This window comes from Zeugodacus cucurbitae, chromosome 3 (genome assembly GCF_028554725.1).
Source record: "Zeugodacus cucurbitae isolate PBARC_wt_2022May chromosome 3, idZeuCucr1.2, whole genome shotgun sequence".
In the NCBI taxonomy this organism is placed as follows: Eukaryota; Metazoa; Arthropoda; class Insecta; order Diptera; family Tephritidae; genus Zeugodacus; species Zeugodacus cucurbitae.
Window position 1 is genome coordinate 43,323,158 of NC_071668.1, and position 18,654 is coordinate 43,341,811.

Sequence of the window (18,654 nt, forward strand, 5' to 3'; positions counted from 1 at the left end):
TGCCAAGAACTATCTTGAACCAGACAAACATATTCTTTCAAGGTTATTTAGTGAAAGTTATTCAAATTGTTTAATAGTAATATTAAATTTGTTAAAATTTGAAAGCGCCAAATACAGTGTCACCAACCCAGGGATGTATTTATTTTAACACAATTTTTAAAAATTAGTTCCCCGCAAGACAGGTACCGGCGAATTCTCCGGTGAAATGCCAGGGAGCGGTACCCGCAGTTTCAATGAAAGTTTCTATGCCATTCTTAAGGGCGAATTGACAAAAGTACCCAAAACTATTGTGTACGTGTGATCGTTCATCCCTTTCTTGCACATTACATTCATCATTTAGCAATGTATATATACCTCTTGCACAATTTGGGGAATGGTATTGGTACAATCACGGATGAAAGACCCAATACTGCGAACCAAAACTCCACGTGTACTTTCAGTACTGCGACCCACAAAAGCCCAGAAACTATACCCTCTGTTTTCGGTTAGTTCTACCAAAATCCCAAATGAGAATTTAATAACAAAATCATTAATTATATTACATATTTATTTAAAATATCATGCCATTTAGTTGTTTATTATTATATTTACTTTATAAATATATTATCGTACTACACTATATATATATATGTATAAAGTAGGTGAAAATGAATATTTGAACAATTTTTGCTATCGGACAAAGGCTGGAGGAAGAGTGGAAAATGTCAAATACCCCGTGCGGTCTGGAAGTGTAAGCTGCGCACATTATGTGAGGACTCTTTTGGTTTCTTTCGGAGTTTTTATAAGATCTGTTCTTTCATTAATTTCACTAGTACTAGATTCATCTGGGAGGAGGGTTTCTATAAAATATAAAGTAAAATTAGAATTTTTATAAAGTTTGTAATAAAAGTTGGTAATAATTACCTTATGTTTCAGGAATTCTAAATCTAACACGGCACCGTTCAAGTCTTAACATCCATGCTCTTGCTGTAGTATTTCCATTGAACTAATTTCGGTGAATTTATGTCCTTGTAAAGCGATACAACAACGTTATGGTTCCTCAATACAAGGTGAAAATGAATCAAAAAAGTCCTCCTAATTAAACATACAAAAAGTTTTTAAATTTTTATGAGCACAAACATTCACTTAAATTTACCCTTTAATTTCTGTGTTTTAGCTGCTAATGGCACGGCTTAGTGCCGGTAAGCTCAAAGATACTGAAACTGCTTTGCCCTCTAGCTCATTGGCAAAACCCAGTTGAAACACGCCATGTCGTTCCAATTCTCGTGCTTGTGTTGACCAAAAGGTTTAATTGCACGCAAAAAAGTGACATTAAACGTAATATCTGGTGTGTGAATGATTTGTGTTCCATGTAGCAGCGTTTGCGTCCATAGTTTTGGATTTGCTTGCAGCACATATTCCATCGCTTCGAAAGTTCTACGCTGCTACAATAAGTGACACCAATAAGTTTGCGTACCTTTAACGCGCCATATGAGGTTTGAAATATCTGTGTGGAAAATTAATTAGAATTTAACCCTTTCGGGACTACTGGGATAATACATCCCACCAAATTTCTAATTTTCGTATTTTCTTTACTGTGCATGCGATTGCCTATATAATTAGTCCCACAAACAGATTTAAGTGTATATTTTTAATTGTAAACAAAAAGATAGCGGTAAATTTCAGCGCATAGACGCCACATGACAAAGTATTTCGCAATATACGTGAAATTTGATCAGTTGTCTTCACTAATTTGCTGAAATCGGTCGAAATAAAAGCGTGATCAACAAAATTTGCATTTGTTTGCATAAAAAAGTGTTCGGTTTGTTACATTTAATTGTTTAGTGGTGTTTTTTGCTATTATAGGGTAAGTTAGAGTTCATTTTATAAAATTGGGACATATAATCCCAATAAGTTTTTTACGTGGGATAACTTGTCCCAATATGTTTTTTAGATGACGAAAAGGTATCTAACTCAGGAGGATATTGAGCGTAGTATGTCTGAAGAGTCAGACTCGGACGTTGATTTTGAGGACTCTGGGAGTGAATATTTGCTTGAGAGTTCCAAAAGCACTGAATCTGCATCAGAAACTGACGATAACATCAATGGGGCGGATAAGCCCACAAAAATAAACGGCGATATACTGCCAGTTGCCCAGTGGGTAAATGTTGCTACGGACGATTCTCAGAACTTTAATCCAAAGTATGAAATCCCAACGGAGAGAGACTGCAAAATCCTTTTTGATTTTGCTCACGATTGCACCGAGTTCAAAGTGTTTTCCACGATATTTCCTTACAGTTTGTGCATTCGAATTGCTGAATGTACTAATCAGCGTCTGACAGCTATGAATCGTCGGGCTCAGTCAAAGCGAAATTTAACCGATGCTAATGAAATTTTGGTATTTCTGGGCGTTTCATTGATTATGCATTATAATAAGTTGCCATCTCTGAAGGACTATTGGAGCAAAAATCCATCGATGGGAAATTCAGTTATAAAAAGGTGTTTATCGCGAGATCGCTATTTATTATTGTCATCGTAGTTAAATTTCAATGACTGCAGTAAGCCCGCCGACAGTTGCAGAGATTATTATATCTCCGATGTTGTGCAATGTCTGAAACAAACATTTGCAGCTGCTCGAAGTGAAAGTTCATTTCAGTCTATTGACGAGTGCATGGTAAAATTCAAAGGTAGATCAACTATGAAGCAATATATGCCAATGAAACCAATAAAGCGCGGAATCAAAATTTAGATGCGATGTGACTCAAAGACAGGATGCGCTTACGATTTTAATCTTTATACTGGTAAGGAAGCAAACGCTGTACAGTCTGTACCTACCACTCTTGGAGAAAAAGTCGTTTTGAAATTGGTTTCTTCAATTCGTGAGAAGGAAGTTTGTTTAGCCTTTGACCGCTTTTTTACCTCAATTAAACTATTAGAAACTATCCCATATCCCACACTTGGAACATACATGCAAAACAGAAAGAATATACCTAAATTTGTTGGAAAGTTGGCAAGAGGAGAAAGTCAGCTTCAAATCAGCTCTGGTGGCATTTTGGCTGCCCGATGGATGGATTCAAAAGAAGTCCTCTTAGCTTCGAATTGTCATAAGCCATCGCTTGTAGACGTTGAGAGGAAGCAAAAAAACGGATCGAAGAAGAAAATTAAATGCCCTAAATGTATCAGTGACTATAACAAAATTATGGGTGGGGTCGACTTGGCCGACCAAAAGACAACCATTTATGATTTCAATCGCAAATCTCAAAAGTGGTGGAAAAAGGTGTTTTTCAAGCTACTAATGGTTAGCGTCACAAATTCATGGATTGTTTATACTGAACATAAGAAGCAAAAGTTATCACTAAAAGACTTTCTTGTGCCCCTTGCTGAAGCAATGATTTTCGAAGGAAATAAAAGGCGTGAGACGATGCCTCGTCGACAGGGAGGAAGAACTCCTAAACGCTCAAAAACTGATAGCCTTAACGTTGGAGATCACTTGCCAGTGGAGCAATAGAAGCGTTGCCGCTGCGTCCGCTGCACTTCACTTGGAATCGAAAAGCGAACTAAAATGATCTGCTCTGGCTGTAACAACGCGTTGTGCTACAAATGTTTTGGACCCTTCCACAAATTAAATTAATAGTTATATCACATTACATTAAAATTATCTTAATAACAACTCAAATAAATATGAAATTTCATTACAATATAGCTATTTTTCTAAGATTTTATTTATTTCTCAAATTTACAATAGTCGTCAAAAACTCTTATTGGGATTTTATATCCCACAGTAAATGTTTATTGGGATTATATGCCCCAGGATAAAAGGACGATTTTAGGATTTCTGAGTATGCAGGACATAATTTTTTAGCCCAATCTTTCAGTATGAGCAGAAATTTTTGTTGAGACTATTTCCGGTTTTCAAATAAAACTCCGTCCCGAAAGGGTTAAGGCAAGATAATATTATTATACTAGCAGACCCGACCACATGTTTTTGTGGCTAAGGTATACATTAAATTAGTAAATCTTTCAATGCAGAGAAAAAATTCTTACGCATAAATACGAAAACGTTATAGTTAAATTTTAAAATGATTGATAGACATTATTGTAGATCTGTGTTAAGCGTAAATCATCATAATTTGTAAAACATTGATTTTTTGTATCGTATATTGGAGAAAGTAACAAATGACCAAATTTCATAGTTGGCTTTATCTTGGCTTTGGTGACGATATTGATTACCTTCTTCACAGCCAGTCTTGTTCTTTTGCAAAGTTTGATGCTGATTTATGTTACGCAGTATGATAACAACTCACACTACTTTTAATTGCAAGTGAGTGGGGATAGTCCAGCAATTTAAAATAGTCTGTGGGATAATTGAATACGTCATCCTGGTTTGTAGCTGTGTCAACTCTCCTTAAACGAAATTCTAAATTGTCGCATTAAAGAGATCCTTGTTTTTTTACCACCAATATAGGTCATTCAATCCATTTATGTTTATTATATTATGGTTTCACGCCAGGAAAAACACGATGAATAAGCTCCTCTTTTGAAGCCATGAAATGACAGAAACCCGTTAACTATTTCTACAATCGCAGTATGATATTGTTGGGAAAACACTCGTATGTTATTTGTTAATTGGCGATTCTTTATGTGTCGCCACAAATGAGATGATTTTAGGAATGTGATTAGTTCGTCAGCAACAGTTGATCCAGGAATAGTCTGGCGAAAATCACCTGCTTCACCAAAGATATTTTCGTAGTCGCGTAAATCTTTTAAAGTCCTGTGCAGTACCTCCAGCGACTTGAATATCTGGAAAGTCTTCTTTATAGCTCTTTTTTTGGCGATTTTGCAGACTGGTATTTCGTTGATTTGCAATTTAGGAGTATTTTCAAGGAATTGCGGTTTGATAAAAGGACGATTTTAGGATTTCTGAGTATGCAGGACATAATTTTTTAGCCCAATCTTTCAGTATGAGCAGAAATTTTTGTTGAGACTATTTCCGGTTTTCAAATAAAACTCCGTCCCGAAAGGGTTAAGGCAAGATAATATTATTATATTCAACAATTATTTACGTATTCAATGGTTTCGCCATTGATGTTGACCATTGTTGGCGTAGCTTCTATTGCGTGCTTCGAATTGACAGTGCAATGAACTATTTCTGTATCACCCTCTTCAATTCCATATTTTGGCTTTAGAAAACCTTTATTTTACGTTTTACTTATTTAAATATGCGCGCTTCAAAAATTTAAACTTTAATTAGGCTGCAGATCACTGAATTAAATAAAACACGCAAAATAATACTTCACAAGCAGCCATGATATAGCTCAAAACAAAACTTGTTCAAACACGAGAACTTTGGTTGTTTCTTTCTATCATTCAGTGTGCTGTATGAGAGAAGAGTTGAGTTAAATGTTTATGCACATTTTACCCTTTGTTGTGTATGTGTGTATGTAGTGGTGTTATTAAAATTTCTTTGAATGTGTTGGAGTTTCAGTACCCATCAGAGAGCTGCAACGGATATATCATTTTCGTGCACACTCGAATGACCACTCTGATTTTGTTTGATCAAACTTTTCGGTATGAATACACGTATTGATCGCTTGGAGACATGTTCAAAACGAACGAGCCTTTCGCGACACTCGAAACACAGGCATATATGCTTGTTTTAACAGAGTGCCGAGTTGACACTCGTTTGTGAACGAGCTGGCACTCTAACCCGATCGTATTGAATGTGATCGAGTCACACACGAGTGTGCACAAAATTTCAGAATATGTATGTATGTAATTGGCAGTCATGCTATTATTGCGTAGTGATTGTCAACGATTATTGGTTTTGTTTGTTTTGTTTACTTTTTATAATTCATAATGACAACGATAGAAAATTCGGGTTGTGAGAACATTTCCAATGGCACAAACACCTTATCTGGTCTACACCTGAAATTTGTGATTTAAAAAAAATTAAAACATTTAAGTGCAATGAAATGTTTTTTATTTATCATTTATGAATTAATAAATAAAATAAGTTTTGAGTGAATTCTATTCTTAAATTGAATTATTCTTTTATAATATGTACTATGTACGTCTAATATTCAAATTATTCAACCAAAAAAGCTAAGACAGAACGCGTCATCCCGACGCCAACATACATACATATGTGTGTACGTATGTTTATCTATTATTTTTTGGTCTTCGAGTGCCACTCGAGTGTGTCGATCATAATCAACACGTACACGACACACCCGAAAATATAATATACATAAAATCCGAGTTTGCTGCTTGCACTCGAAGATAGGACCGTCTTGATTGTTCGTTTGCGTTATTTTCGCTTCGGGTTCTAAACTCGATCGAACACGTGTTTGAAGAGTGTTACGACACACTCGTACCGAATTTAAGCTAGTGTGATTGAACACACTCGAACATACCCGAAGCTGCTCTCTGGTACCCATGACTTGCTGGGTTGAATCGCGTTATACACTTGTACATAAAATGTAACTAACTTATCAGTAAATAACACTTAATACCACCATAAAATTTAATAAATATCCGAAATAATTCCAATAATAATGAAAAAATGTATTTTATTTAATAATTATTTAAGTACTGTTCATCGGGCTTTTAAAGTTTTGTGAAGATTAAACGCTAGCACAACACCCTAATTTCCACAATTGTAGCAAAAAAGCGTAGCACACAACCCAAGTACGCCTCGGTGGTGTGTTAAAAGATGAAAATTAATGTAAACAATAAAAGGTTTTTTACTGTATATACCATTGTATATGCCTATAAGTAGCAAAAGAATCAGCTGGATAACGGGAAATTTTTCACAGCTGAGATCACCTGTTCGATTTACTACGTATTTCGACACAGAGTTTTAAATAAACGTACTGAAAATCGAAATATTTTAATGAAAAATTTCATTCGTAACAATAATTAATTGCGTATGTATTACTCTTCCTCACCACCTCTGAGGTTGCAATATAGGCGCTTTACCAATTTTTTTTAGTATATATATAGTTCAAGAAATAACGATCTAAACAATCTACTGTGCAATAACAATACATATAAAAGTCACCCACAGCGAAATCTTAACTAAAAAACTCTATCAAAAGAATAGTGGTGGAGAAAAGTGTTCTAAACCTGATACACGAAACGGTTTAAAAGCACAAAAAAACAATAATAAGCGTACAAACTAATTCTAACAAAAAAAAGTCGTCCTTTCAAAATATCAAATCAAATGAAAATTACATTCAATTATGAACAATAATTAAAAAAAAAAAAGACAAAACCACAGACTCATATTATATTCCGACCTATATAAACAGTTAGTCAAACGGATTTAATTCCAACTAATATCGACAAACAAAAAAATTACTAATAATTTACTAAAAGTAATAAATATTGTAGTATAACACGGCAACTCGACATTGTAGATTTGGGTCTTTTTTAGTACCACGAAACCCGCGTCCATTGCCTTGAGTTGTTGTTGTTCATAGTACCAAAATCTGCACGACAACCCGCGCCAAGAGTCGATTTAGTAGTATTTATCGACGTAAGTCCTCGCGAAATGTCTTGCGTTTTCCTTCATTCTATTGCATTCGTATCGCAAATTCTTTATATATATTTTAGATCATCTACTTGTAGGTTTATACAATGGTATATACTGAGGTATATCAGAGAACGTTAAATATAGAGAAGGTTCATGGTGTGCCGATTGTCAAAGTGGTCCTCTTTTCGCAGGGGTACTTGCCGCTATAAGCCAGTCTCACCACAGAAATCTATAAGCCAGTTTCACCACAAATTTAACATCGGCGCGCTCGAAAATAGCAAAAATGAGCATTTTCTGTATTAAATGAGAAAAATTATGTTAATTTCAATGTTATGAACTGCACGCTTACAGTTTCACCTATGTACAATGCGCAAACGACTCTGTATATGATTTCGTTTATATTTTATATCAAAATATATACGTACATATGCAAAAATGCATTAATTATTCTATAAAATGCTTTGAAGTAAATTAATTATTTTATATAGATATGCTAAAATACAATATAATTATATACTATATATGTACATATGTATGTATATTTATTTTCTTTGGTTATTAAAATTTTCTATAATATACCAAAAGTATAAAGTTCGCGCATAATATGTAATTGTAAACAAAATCAAAAGAACCATACGCATAATGTTTGTAAATTTGTTTACATGCATATGTGCATAAATATGTACATATGTGCCTCATGGTTTGTTGTAAAATCTTCGTTGCCACGGACAACGAATGGCCGCAAATTGTGATTTTTTGTTCTCAAGTCAATACAGTGTCGCACGTTAGAAGGGAAGAGGTTCAGGTCCCTAAGTCATATTATTGTTTATATTTTTATGTCTTGATCCTTACAGAAATCAATCGTAGTACATTGAAATATGGCATAATACAATGGTAGAATATTTAAATACATAAATTTAATTATATGTATTTGCTAATTGTAGGTCAATACTATACAATACATAATTAACGCATTTATAATTAGGGAGGGATCACTTAAAACGCCTCTGTAAAGCTCGATGTGTCGAAAGATTGATGGCCGCCTGCGCGACACCAAAGCGACGCAACATTGCTTTGTTGGTAGAAAATCGGCTTGTCGTAAATATGTATGAATATGTATGAGCATGCAAACATATCTACATAATTTTTTGCGAGACTTTGATCAGAATTTGTGCTGAAAAATATTTACAATCGACTCAAGGGCTATGTTGCCATTTTTGTACCTAGGTTTTTGCGATGTTGCAAATTTTCCTTCTGGAGGGAACATTAGAAAAATCTTCAATTTATGATTTTTGTCATCGTCGCGAAAAGGCGTTTGTGGACATGGCATGCGCGGGGGATGTGTATGGTGTTGCTTTTATGAATGAAGCAACTTTGCCAATTGAATGTGCGCTTGCGTTCATGAATGAAAATGTTTTTGTTGTATTTACTACAACACTCGCTGCTTATGCGTTTGAGGCGGTTGTTGTTTTTGTAGAAAATGCTTTTGATTTTTTGTGATGGTTGACAATCTTACGCATATGCGAATGTAAGTTTGTGTATGCATTACTTGTTCGTCAATGACATTCAAACATATTTATGTACATATATGCATATGTAACAATGTGTGCATATGACCTTCACTGATAAGTGATAACGAGACAATTCGAATTTTGAAAGATGTACATACAATGTTTGGCAAAGTTGCTTCATTCATAAAAGCAACGCCATACACACCTCCCTGCGCATGCCATGTCTACAAACGGTGAATCAAGTGATCCCTCCGTAATTATAACTGCGTTAAATATGTATTGGATAGTATTGACCTACTTAGAAAATATAAATAATTAAATGTATTTAAATATTCTACTAATATATGATGTCAAATTTTAATGTACTATAAATGAATAATTGTAAGAATCAAGACATAAAACAATCAACAATAATATTAGTTGGGGATTTGGACCTCTGTGCCTGCGAACGCGTGCCACTGATTACAAGTCTTTGACTTGAGAACAAAAAATCACAATTTACGGCCATTCGTTGTCCGTGGCAACGAAGATTTTACAACAAAGGCACATATTTACGTACATATGCATGTAAACAAATTTACAAACATTATGCGTATGGTTCTTTCGATTTTGTTTACATGCACACATAATTACAAATTATGCGCCAACTTTTATTCTTTTGGTATATTATCGAAACTTTTAATAACCAAAGGAAATAAATATTCATATGTATTTTAACATATGTATATAAAATAATTATTTCATTATATACTTCAAAGCATTTTATAGAATAAATCATAAAGTTTTGCATATATGTATACGTATATATTTTGATTTTAAATGCAAATGAAATTATACACCGAGTCGTTTGCGCACTGTATATAAGCAAATCTGTAAGCGTACAGTTATTAACATTCAAATTAACACAATTTTTCTCATTTAACACTGAAACCGCTCAATTCTGCTATTTTCGAGTGCGCTGATGTTAAACCTGTGGTGAAACACGCTAATAATTTTCTGTGGTGAAACACGCTCATCTTGGCGAGTACCCCTGCGAAAAGAGGACCACTTTGACAATCGGCACACCATGAACCTTCTCTATATTACACGTTCTCTGCATATGTACACAATTAGAATTATTCTTTCATATTTGTTTACATGCACACATAATTACAAATGCGCGGACGCTTATGATTTTGAAATATTATAGAAAATATTATTGACCAAAGTAAATAAATATGTATATGTAAATATATTTTTATTACATTATTATTACATTTACGTATATAATATTTTTAGTTTATTATATATTTCAAAGGTTTTTATGGAATTAATAATTACATATGTGCGCATGTCCTTTAATATCAAATATAAACAAAATATCTACATATAGACATACATATATACAAGTCGATTGCGCATTGTATATAATCGAATATGTAAGCTTACATTTACTAACATTGAAATTAACACAATTTTTCTCATTTAAACATGAAAACGCTCAAATCTGTTATTTTCGAGCCCTATGATGTTAAGCTGTGGTGAAACACGCTTATAGCTACATGTGGTGAAACACGCTTATAGAAACGAGTACCCCTTCGAAAAGCGGACCAGTGTGACAATCGGCACACCATGAACCTTCTCTATATGTCCACTTTCACACAGGCAACTTCTGTTGCTAAGACCGTTTTCACACGGGCAATTTTTGTCGCGGCAATTCTTAGTTTTATAGGAGAGGGGGCGACCAAGGGAAAAGTCACACATTAATGGCTATACACTAATCTTTATTTCTAATTCCTTATAACTTAACTCTTTATTACTTCTTACTGTACTTAACAACTCTAACTTATAACTTGTTTACACTTTACTCGACAACTCTCTCTTTAGAATTGTCCGTACTCGACAACTCTCTTATCAGAACTGTGTCTTGCTGCCAGCCCGGCAGCCCTTATATAGTCGATTGTAAGCGATACATCGGCACTCGAACATTCGGGCAACTACGAATATAGATACATCTGGAAATTTATCGATTTCGATTGTCAATTCTGGTTTGTTCTAGTGCCATTTTCGTTACAATATTGTATCGGATTTCCAAAATCTGTCGTTTACTCTAAAACTCTACCCTGAGTTCGATCACTGGATTGTCAAATAAAAGTCACACTTTAATGGCTATACACTAATCTTTATTTCAAATTCCTTATAACTTAACACTTTAGTACTCAATACTCTACTTTACAACTCTAAGTTATAACTTGTTTACACTTTGCTCGACAACTCTCTCCTTAGAATTGTCCTCACTCGACAACTCTCTTATCAGAACTGTGTCTTGCTGCCAGCCCGGCAGGCCTTATATAGTCGATTGTAAGCATGTTATCGTCACTCGAACATTCTGGCAACTACGAATATCGATGTCTAGATACATCTGGCAAGTTATCGCTTTCGATTGTCTATTCTAGTTTGTTCTGGTGCCATTTTCGTTACACTGCCCTCCACTTAAGTCTGATAGTCCCGATTAGACATACTTCCAGAACCAAACCCTTAGCATTTCTTCTTTTCATCTCGTCTTCTAGGACACTGTTGTCTTCTTTAGCATTTCTTTCTCCATTAGCATTAATCCTAAACCTTAAATCAATCAGTAACCAAAAATTATCCTCGCAGTTGTCAACGCCGTTGATTCCAGGAACATGGATATGTGGACGTCCTCTGTATCTGTGACGATACCTGTCCACCAGCTTTCTAAAATGCTCTTCCAAATTTCGGATGAATCTTTCCACCATGATATCGGATCGTGGATGTGATGCAGCTTCACATAACGGGTGATTTTTTTGAGGTTAGGATTTTCATGCATTAGTATTTGACAGATCACGTGGGATTTCAGACATGGTGTCAAAGAGAAAGATGCTCAGTATGCTTTGACATTTCATCATGAATAGACTTACTAACGAGCAACGCTTGCAAATCATTGAATTTTATTACCAAAATCAGTGTTCGGTTCGAAATGTGAAAATCCGCTTTTTTATCGACAAATTTTGTTCAGCGATGAGGCTCATTTCTGGTTGAATGGCTACGTAAATAAGCAAAATTGCCGCATTTGGGGTGAAGAGCAACCAGAAGCCGTTCAAGAACTGCCCATGCATCCCGAAAAATGCACTGTTTGGTGTGGTTTGTACGCTGGTGGAATCAATGGACCGTATTTTTTCAAAGATGCTGTTGGACGCAACGTTACGGTGAATGGCGATCGCTATCGTTCGATGCTAACAAACTTTTTGTTGCCAAAAATGGAAGAACTGAACTTGGTTGACATGTGGTTTCAACAAGATGGCGCTACATGCCACACAGCTCGCGATTCTATGGCCATTTTGAGGGAAAACTTCGGAGAACAATTCATCTCAAGAAATGGACCCGTAAGTTGGCCACCAAGATCATGCGATTTAACGCCTTTAGACTATTTTTTGTGGGGCTACGTCAAGTCTAAAGTCTACAGAAATAAGCCAGCAACTATTCCAGCTTTGGAAGACAACATTTCCGAAGAAATTCGGGCTATTCCGGCCGAAATGCTCGAAAAAGTTGCCCAAAATTGGACTTTCCGAATGGACCACCTAAGACGCAGCCGCGGTCAACATTTAAATGAAATTATCTTCAAAAAGTAAATGTCATGAACCAATCTAACGCTTCAAATAAAGAACCGATGAGATTTTGCAAATTTTATGCGTTTTTTTTTAAAAAAAGTTATCAAGCTCTTAAAAAATCACCCTTTATTTTCCGGACACATAGCTTCTGGCACATCTCCAAACTTTTGATATCCACGTCCGTCATCTCGTCAGTCTCTTTACTACGAATTGGGGTTTTCTCCGTCCTAGCCATCAAACCACTCCTGTTTCCCGATGTGCTGGTAGGTAATGGACCAGCTACAACCATGGCAAATTGCTCAAATGGCGTTCCGAACTGTACTGCTTCATCTGACCATGACTCTTGGAACTCGTCACCTCATTTGCAATGCAATTTCCCATTAATTTACGACAACCAACCAAACAAAACTGATTCTTCAACCTTCCCAAGGTTTCCGTGATTCTTATGTCCACTTCACTTGGACCTTTGTGCATCTCGTAGTGAACTTTTGGTAATCTCTCATTCCGACCAACCATGAAAGATCGGGAGATTTGTCCTTCTTTACTTTTCCATACCCGATATAAGCAACCAGCCACTAACTTGAAGCTTTTGCACTGTGCCTTTGCGACTAGAGTTTCTGCAGCCTTTTCTTCTTTCTCTGGACTTTCTTTGGACGTTTGAGAGTCTTCCTCCTTCAGATCATAATCTTTTGTCCATGACACATCTGTCTTCTCTGGGATCACCTGCGTCGATATACATATGTACCTCCTGTTCCTTCAACTGTGTCGACACTTGTGCCGAAACCTGCGATGGTATACCCTCTCCATGCACTTCCAGCTGTGCTGACACCTCTTCTCTTTTTAAGGTCACCTCCATCGACTCCTCCTCTTTCAACTGTGAGGATATCCCATTCACTTCCAATTGTGTTAACAAAATCTCTCCATGCGATTCTAAAGGTCTTAACATACAGGTCTGATTCGCTTCCAACAGTGTGGACATATTCTTCCCATGCACTACGAGTTGTGTTGACACCTCTGCTCTATTTGAGGCCACATCCATTGAATCCTCCTCCTGCTCTTCCAGCTGTGAAGACACATCGGCTATATATGAGTTCATCTGACTGGACTGACTTTCCTTCTGCTTTTTTAACTGTGAAGAAAATTGAGCTGATATTTGCGTTGTTATTTGGGACAACTTTGTTGTTAATCGTGTGTCCTGCGCCTGGAGCTGTGACGATATGTGCGACAAGATCGTGTTCATGTCTTCTTCAGTTAACTGAGCCATTATCTATTCTGCAGTTTTATTTGGCAATCCCACTTCTGACACCAATTGTAACGGATTTCCAAAATCTGTCGTTTACTCTAAAACTCTACCCTGAGTTCGATCACTGGATTGTCAAATAAAAGTCACACTTTAATGGCTATACACTAATCTTTATTTCAAATTCCTTATAACTTAACACTTTAGTACTCAATACTCTACTTTACAACTCTAAGTTATAACTTGTTTACACTTTGCTCGACAACTCTCTCCTTAGAATTGTCCTCACTCGACAACTCTCTTATCAGAACTGTGTTTTGCTGCCAGCCCGGCAGGCCTTATATAGTCGATTGTAAGCATGTTATCGTCACTCGAACATTCTGGCAACTACGAATATCGATGTCTAGATACATCTAGCAAGTTATCGCTTTCGATTGTCTATTCTAGTTTGTTCTGGTGCCATTTTCGTTACAATATTGTAAACATTAATTTTAAAATGTGTGCAAATGCAACACTGTTACGTAGCAGCGAACTGTTACGAATTACGTCGGTGCGATTCTCCTCTCCTCGTCGCCCCCTCTCCTATAAAATTAAGAATTGCCGCGACAAAAATTGCCTGTGTGAAAGGGGTCTAATTGACATTCTCTGCCAAAGTCCGCTTTTCGAAGGGGTACTCGTTTCTATAAGCGTATTTCACCACATGTAGCTTAACATTAGAGGGCTCAAAAATAACAGATTTGAGCGTTTTCATGTTTAAATGAGAAAAATTGTGTTAATTTCAATGTTAATAAATGTACGTTTACAGATTCGGTTATATACAATGCGCAAACGACTTGTATACACGTATATATGTATGTAATTTATAGATATTTTGTTTATATTTGATATTAAAGGACATGCGCACATATGTAATAAATGTCTACCTCATTATTAATTCCATAAAAACCTTTGAAATATATAATAAACTAAAAATATTATATATGTATGTAAAATAATATATATATGATCTATGTATGTATGTATATATTTAATTACTTTGTTCATGAATAATTTCTATAATATCTCAAAATCATAAACGTTCGCGCATTTGTAATTATGTGTGCATGTGAACAAATATCAAAGAATCATTCTAATTGTGTACATATGTCAATTTGTCAACATTCAATATATGTATGAATGTAAAAATGTGCACTCATGGCTTCATGTGAAATCTTTGTTGCCACGGTCAACCAATAGCCGAAGCCTATGATTTTTTGTTTTCAATTCAAAACGTTGTAATGATTGTGGAGCGTACGCAGGCAAAAAGGCCCAGATGCCCAACATGTAATGTCTTTAAGTTTTATGCCTTGTTTCTTACAAAAATAAATAGTAATTATTTAAAATATGATTTAATATGTTGGTAGTATAGTAAAATGTAGTAGTAAAATGTATTTAATTGTGTAGGTACATCATTAATACTTCAATATTTGTCAACGCATATTAAGCGCAATTATTTTTACGGCGGGATCACTTGAAACGGCCCTGTAAAGCTCGATGTGTCGAAAAATTGATGGCCGCCTGCGCGACGCTACATTGCGTTGTTGGTAGAAAATCGGCTTGTCGTAAATATGTATGAGCATGCAAACATATCGACATAAATTTGTGCGAGCCACAGAATTTTTGCTGAAAAATATTTAAAATCGACTGAAGGGCTATGTTGCCACTTTTCTCCCTAGGTTTTTGCGGCGTTGCAACTTTTCCTTCTGAGGGAACATTAGAAAAATCTTCAATTTATGATTTTTGTCATCGTCGCGAAAAGGCGTTTGTTGGCGTGGCATGCGCGGGGAGATGTATATGGCTCTGCTTTTATGAATGAAGCAACTTTGCCAAGTGAATGTGCGCCTGCGTTCATGAATGAAAATGTTTTTGTTGTGTTTACTACAATATTTGGCTACGTCGATTGGATGCCAATCTTCAAAAGATACCGTTATATCGGAAACGGCATGCACGATTCATCCTATTCACTATGAAGCAGGACGCCTACGTACTAAACCCTAAACTCCGTCTCCTATCGCTTTCGTTTTTTCCCTTACGGTACCACCGCTAGGCATTTCATCGCAAGGGTAAGCTTTATCCAGTTGGCTCTACTATTCCTCGCTCTCCATCCGTCTCTCTCGATTACGTTGCCACTCATTCCTTCTTAACTCTATTACAGCTTTTGCTGTCCACTCGCTCACTCGGTTCCATACGAGTTGCGATTGTAGCATATGCGGTACGATATTTCCTGGAGTCAGGCACACTTTTAGGAGTTCCTCTAGTTGGGATCTCTCAATTTCATAACGCGGACATTCAAAAAATATGTGTAGTGCGTTTTCACATCCATTTCCAAAGTATGGACAGTCTGATCCATCGTCATGTCCATATTTTTGTAAATATTCCCTAAAACAGCCGTGTCCTGTTAGGAACTGAGTCAAATAAAAGTCCGTTTCACCATGCTTCCTCTCTATCCACTCCTTGACGTTTCTAATAAGCGTATGTGTCCACCTACCATTCGTTGTCTCATCCCAGCGTTTCTGCCACTCATGGAGGCTCTTTTCTCTTTCTGCCTTCCTCTCTTCGGTCGTCAGGCGTCTACCCATAGTTTTGGTTTTGTCATATATTCTCTTTAATTCCATTGCCAGAATGTCGGGAGGTATGAAGCCCGCTATAACCCCAACTGCCTCGTGTGAAACAGTCCTGTAGGCACAGGCAACTCTAATTGCACTTAACCGGACTATTACCCTCGTCTTTTCCAAATATGTCTTTCGCTGCAGAGCTGTTCCCCATATAGGCGCCGCGTACATTAGTACAGACTGACTCACTTTGGCCAAAAGTGATCGTCTGCTCTGGCTTGGACCACCAATGTTGGCCATTATCCTCGATAGGGCCGCTGTAACCCTTGCCGCTTTCTCACAGGCTTTGTCGATGTGGGTCTTGTAACTTAGCCTCACATCTATCATCATACCCAGATATTTTAGGGACTTCTGGGTGGATATGTTATATCCATCAATGTTTAGCGTGGCAGCTTCTAACTTTTTCCGACTTGTTATCAACACTGCTTCCGTTTTCTGGCCTGCTAGCTGGAGTTTAGTTGCAGTAAGCCATTACTTTATTTTAGTCGCGATCTGGTTGCACATACACTCTATTTGACTGATTTCTTTCGCCACGACCGTTACAGCAATGTCGTCAGCATACCCAATTATTTGAACGTCCTTTGGTAGTGGGAGGCGCAATATTCCGTCGTATAATACGTTCCACAGCAGCGGGCCTAGAACTGAGCCTTGGGGAACTCCACCTGTTATCGCATAGTTTTGTGGGCCTTCATCAGTATCGTATATTAACACCCTGTCGGACAGATAGCTTGAGATGATCTTCACCAGATAGGGCGGTGTATTTTTTATTTCCAGAGCTCGTATAATATGTGGCCAGTATGCCGAATTAAATGCATTTTTTACGTCGAACGTCACAACCGCACAATATTGTTTAGAACCGTACATCCATCTAGTACCTTCTATGGCTTTACTGGCAACATCTGTCAGCTTTTTAATTGCATCGATTGTGGATCTGTTTCTTCGGAAACCATATTGATTATCTGCCAGGCCCGGCGGCTCTTTTTCTAGATGCTGATCCAGTCGTACGCATATTATACGCTCTAGCATCTTCCCAATCGTGTCCAACATGCACAAAGACCGGTAGGAGTGTGGCTCTCCGGCTGGTTTGTTTGGTTTCTGGAGAAGGACCAAACGCTGCCTCTTCCAAATTTTTGGGAAAATACCCTCCCGCATGCACCTCGTAAACAGTTTCGTGAGCGGATCGGTGTTGTATTTAGTGGCAATCTTAAGAGCCTTATTCGGTATGCCATCCAAACCTGATGCTTTGTTGTTGGCGAATCTGTCTGCGGCTTCGATTACCTCTTTGTCGGTGACCATTGGTACTGCCGTCGCTACAATTTCTTTATTATACCGCATATGTACGCTTGGCGTGGGAAATAGTGTCTGTACTATGCTTTTTAATAGCGTTGGACAGGTTGGGGCTTGTCCTTTATTGCCTCTAACTTTTGTCATCACGATCTTGTAGGCATCTCCCCATGGATTATCTTCGACTTTATTGCAGAGCTCCTTAAAACATCTGGCCTTGCTCTTCTTTATTGCTTTCTTAAAATCCTTTCGCTTCTTCCTAAAAATCTCATGTAGACTTGGGTACTCCATCGATTGCCGTCTTCTTTGGCACATACGTCTTGCTTTATGGCAATCGGTTCTTAGAGCCTCAATCTCCACGTTCCACCAGTACGCGGGCTTTCTGCGTGTACCTTGCTTCTTTTTGGTCATTGCGGCATCGCATGCTTTGCTGATATATTTTACGATGTTCTCTGCCTGATGTTCAACATCTAACACGTTATTTGGTTTTCCGTCTAACATCAATTTGAATAACTCGTCGTCAAGGGTTTCAATTTTCCATGTTTTATTTTGCGCCTTCTTGACGATTTTGGGTATTTGATACTGCTCGCGGTTGCCTATTTCTAACATAATGGCCAGATGGTCGCTGTGCGTATATAAATCACTCACCTGCCAGGTAGTTGTTCGCACCAGAGAACTTCTAGCGAATGTGATGTCGATCACGGAGCCACGGCCATTCTTTTCAAATGTGTTCGTATTACCGGTATTCAGCAATACAGTATCCAGCAAGGAAAACGCTTTTAGGAGAGCATCTCCTCATCTGTTTGTGTATGTGCTGCCCCATTCAGTCGCCCATGCGTTAAAGTCA

General features: G+C 37.1%; 1 long non-coding RNA gene across 1 annotated transcript; it reads right to left on the reverse strand.

The window, feature by feature from the left end:
• Positions 1-613: 613 nt before the first annotated feature.
• LOC128920242 (uncharacterized) lies at positions 614-5,512 on the reverse strand. Its single transcript, XR_008470351.1, has 4 exons — positions 5,043-5,512; positions 1,136-1,486; positions 904-1,074; positions 614-839 (listed from the first exon to the last, which is right to left on the reverse strand). It is a non-coding gene; the product is annotated as an uncharacterized LOC128920242 (long non-coding RNA).
• Between the last annotated feature and the right edge of the window lie 13,142 nt (positions 5,513-18,654).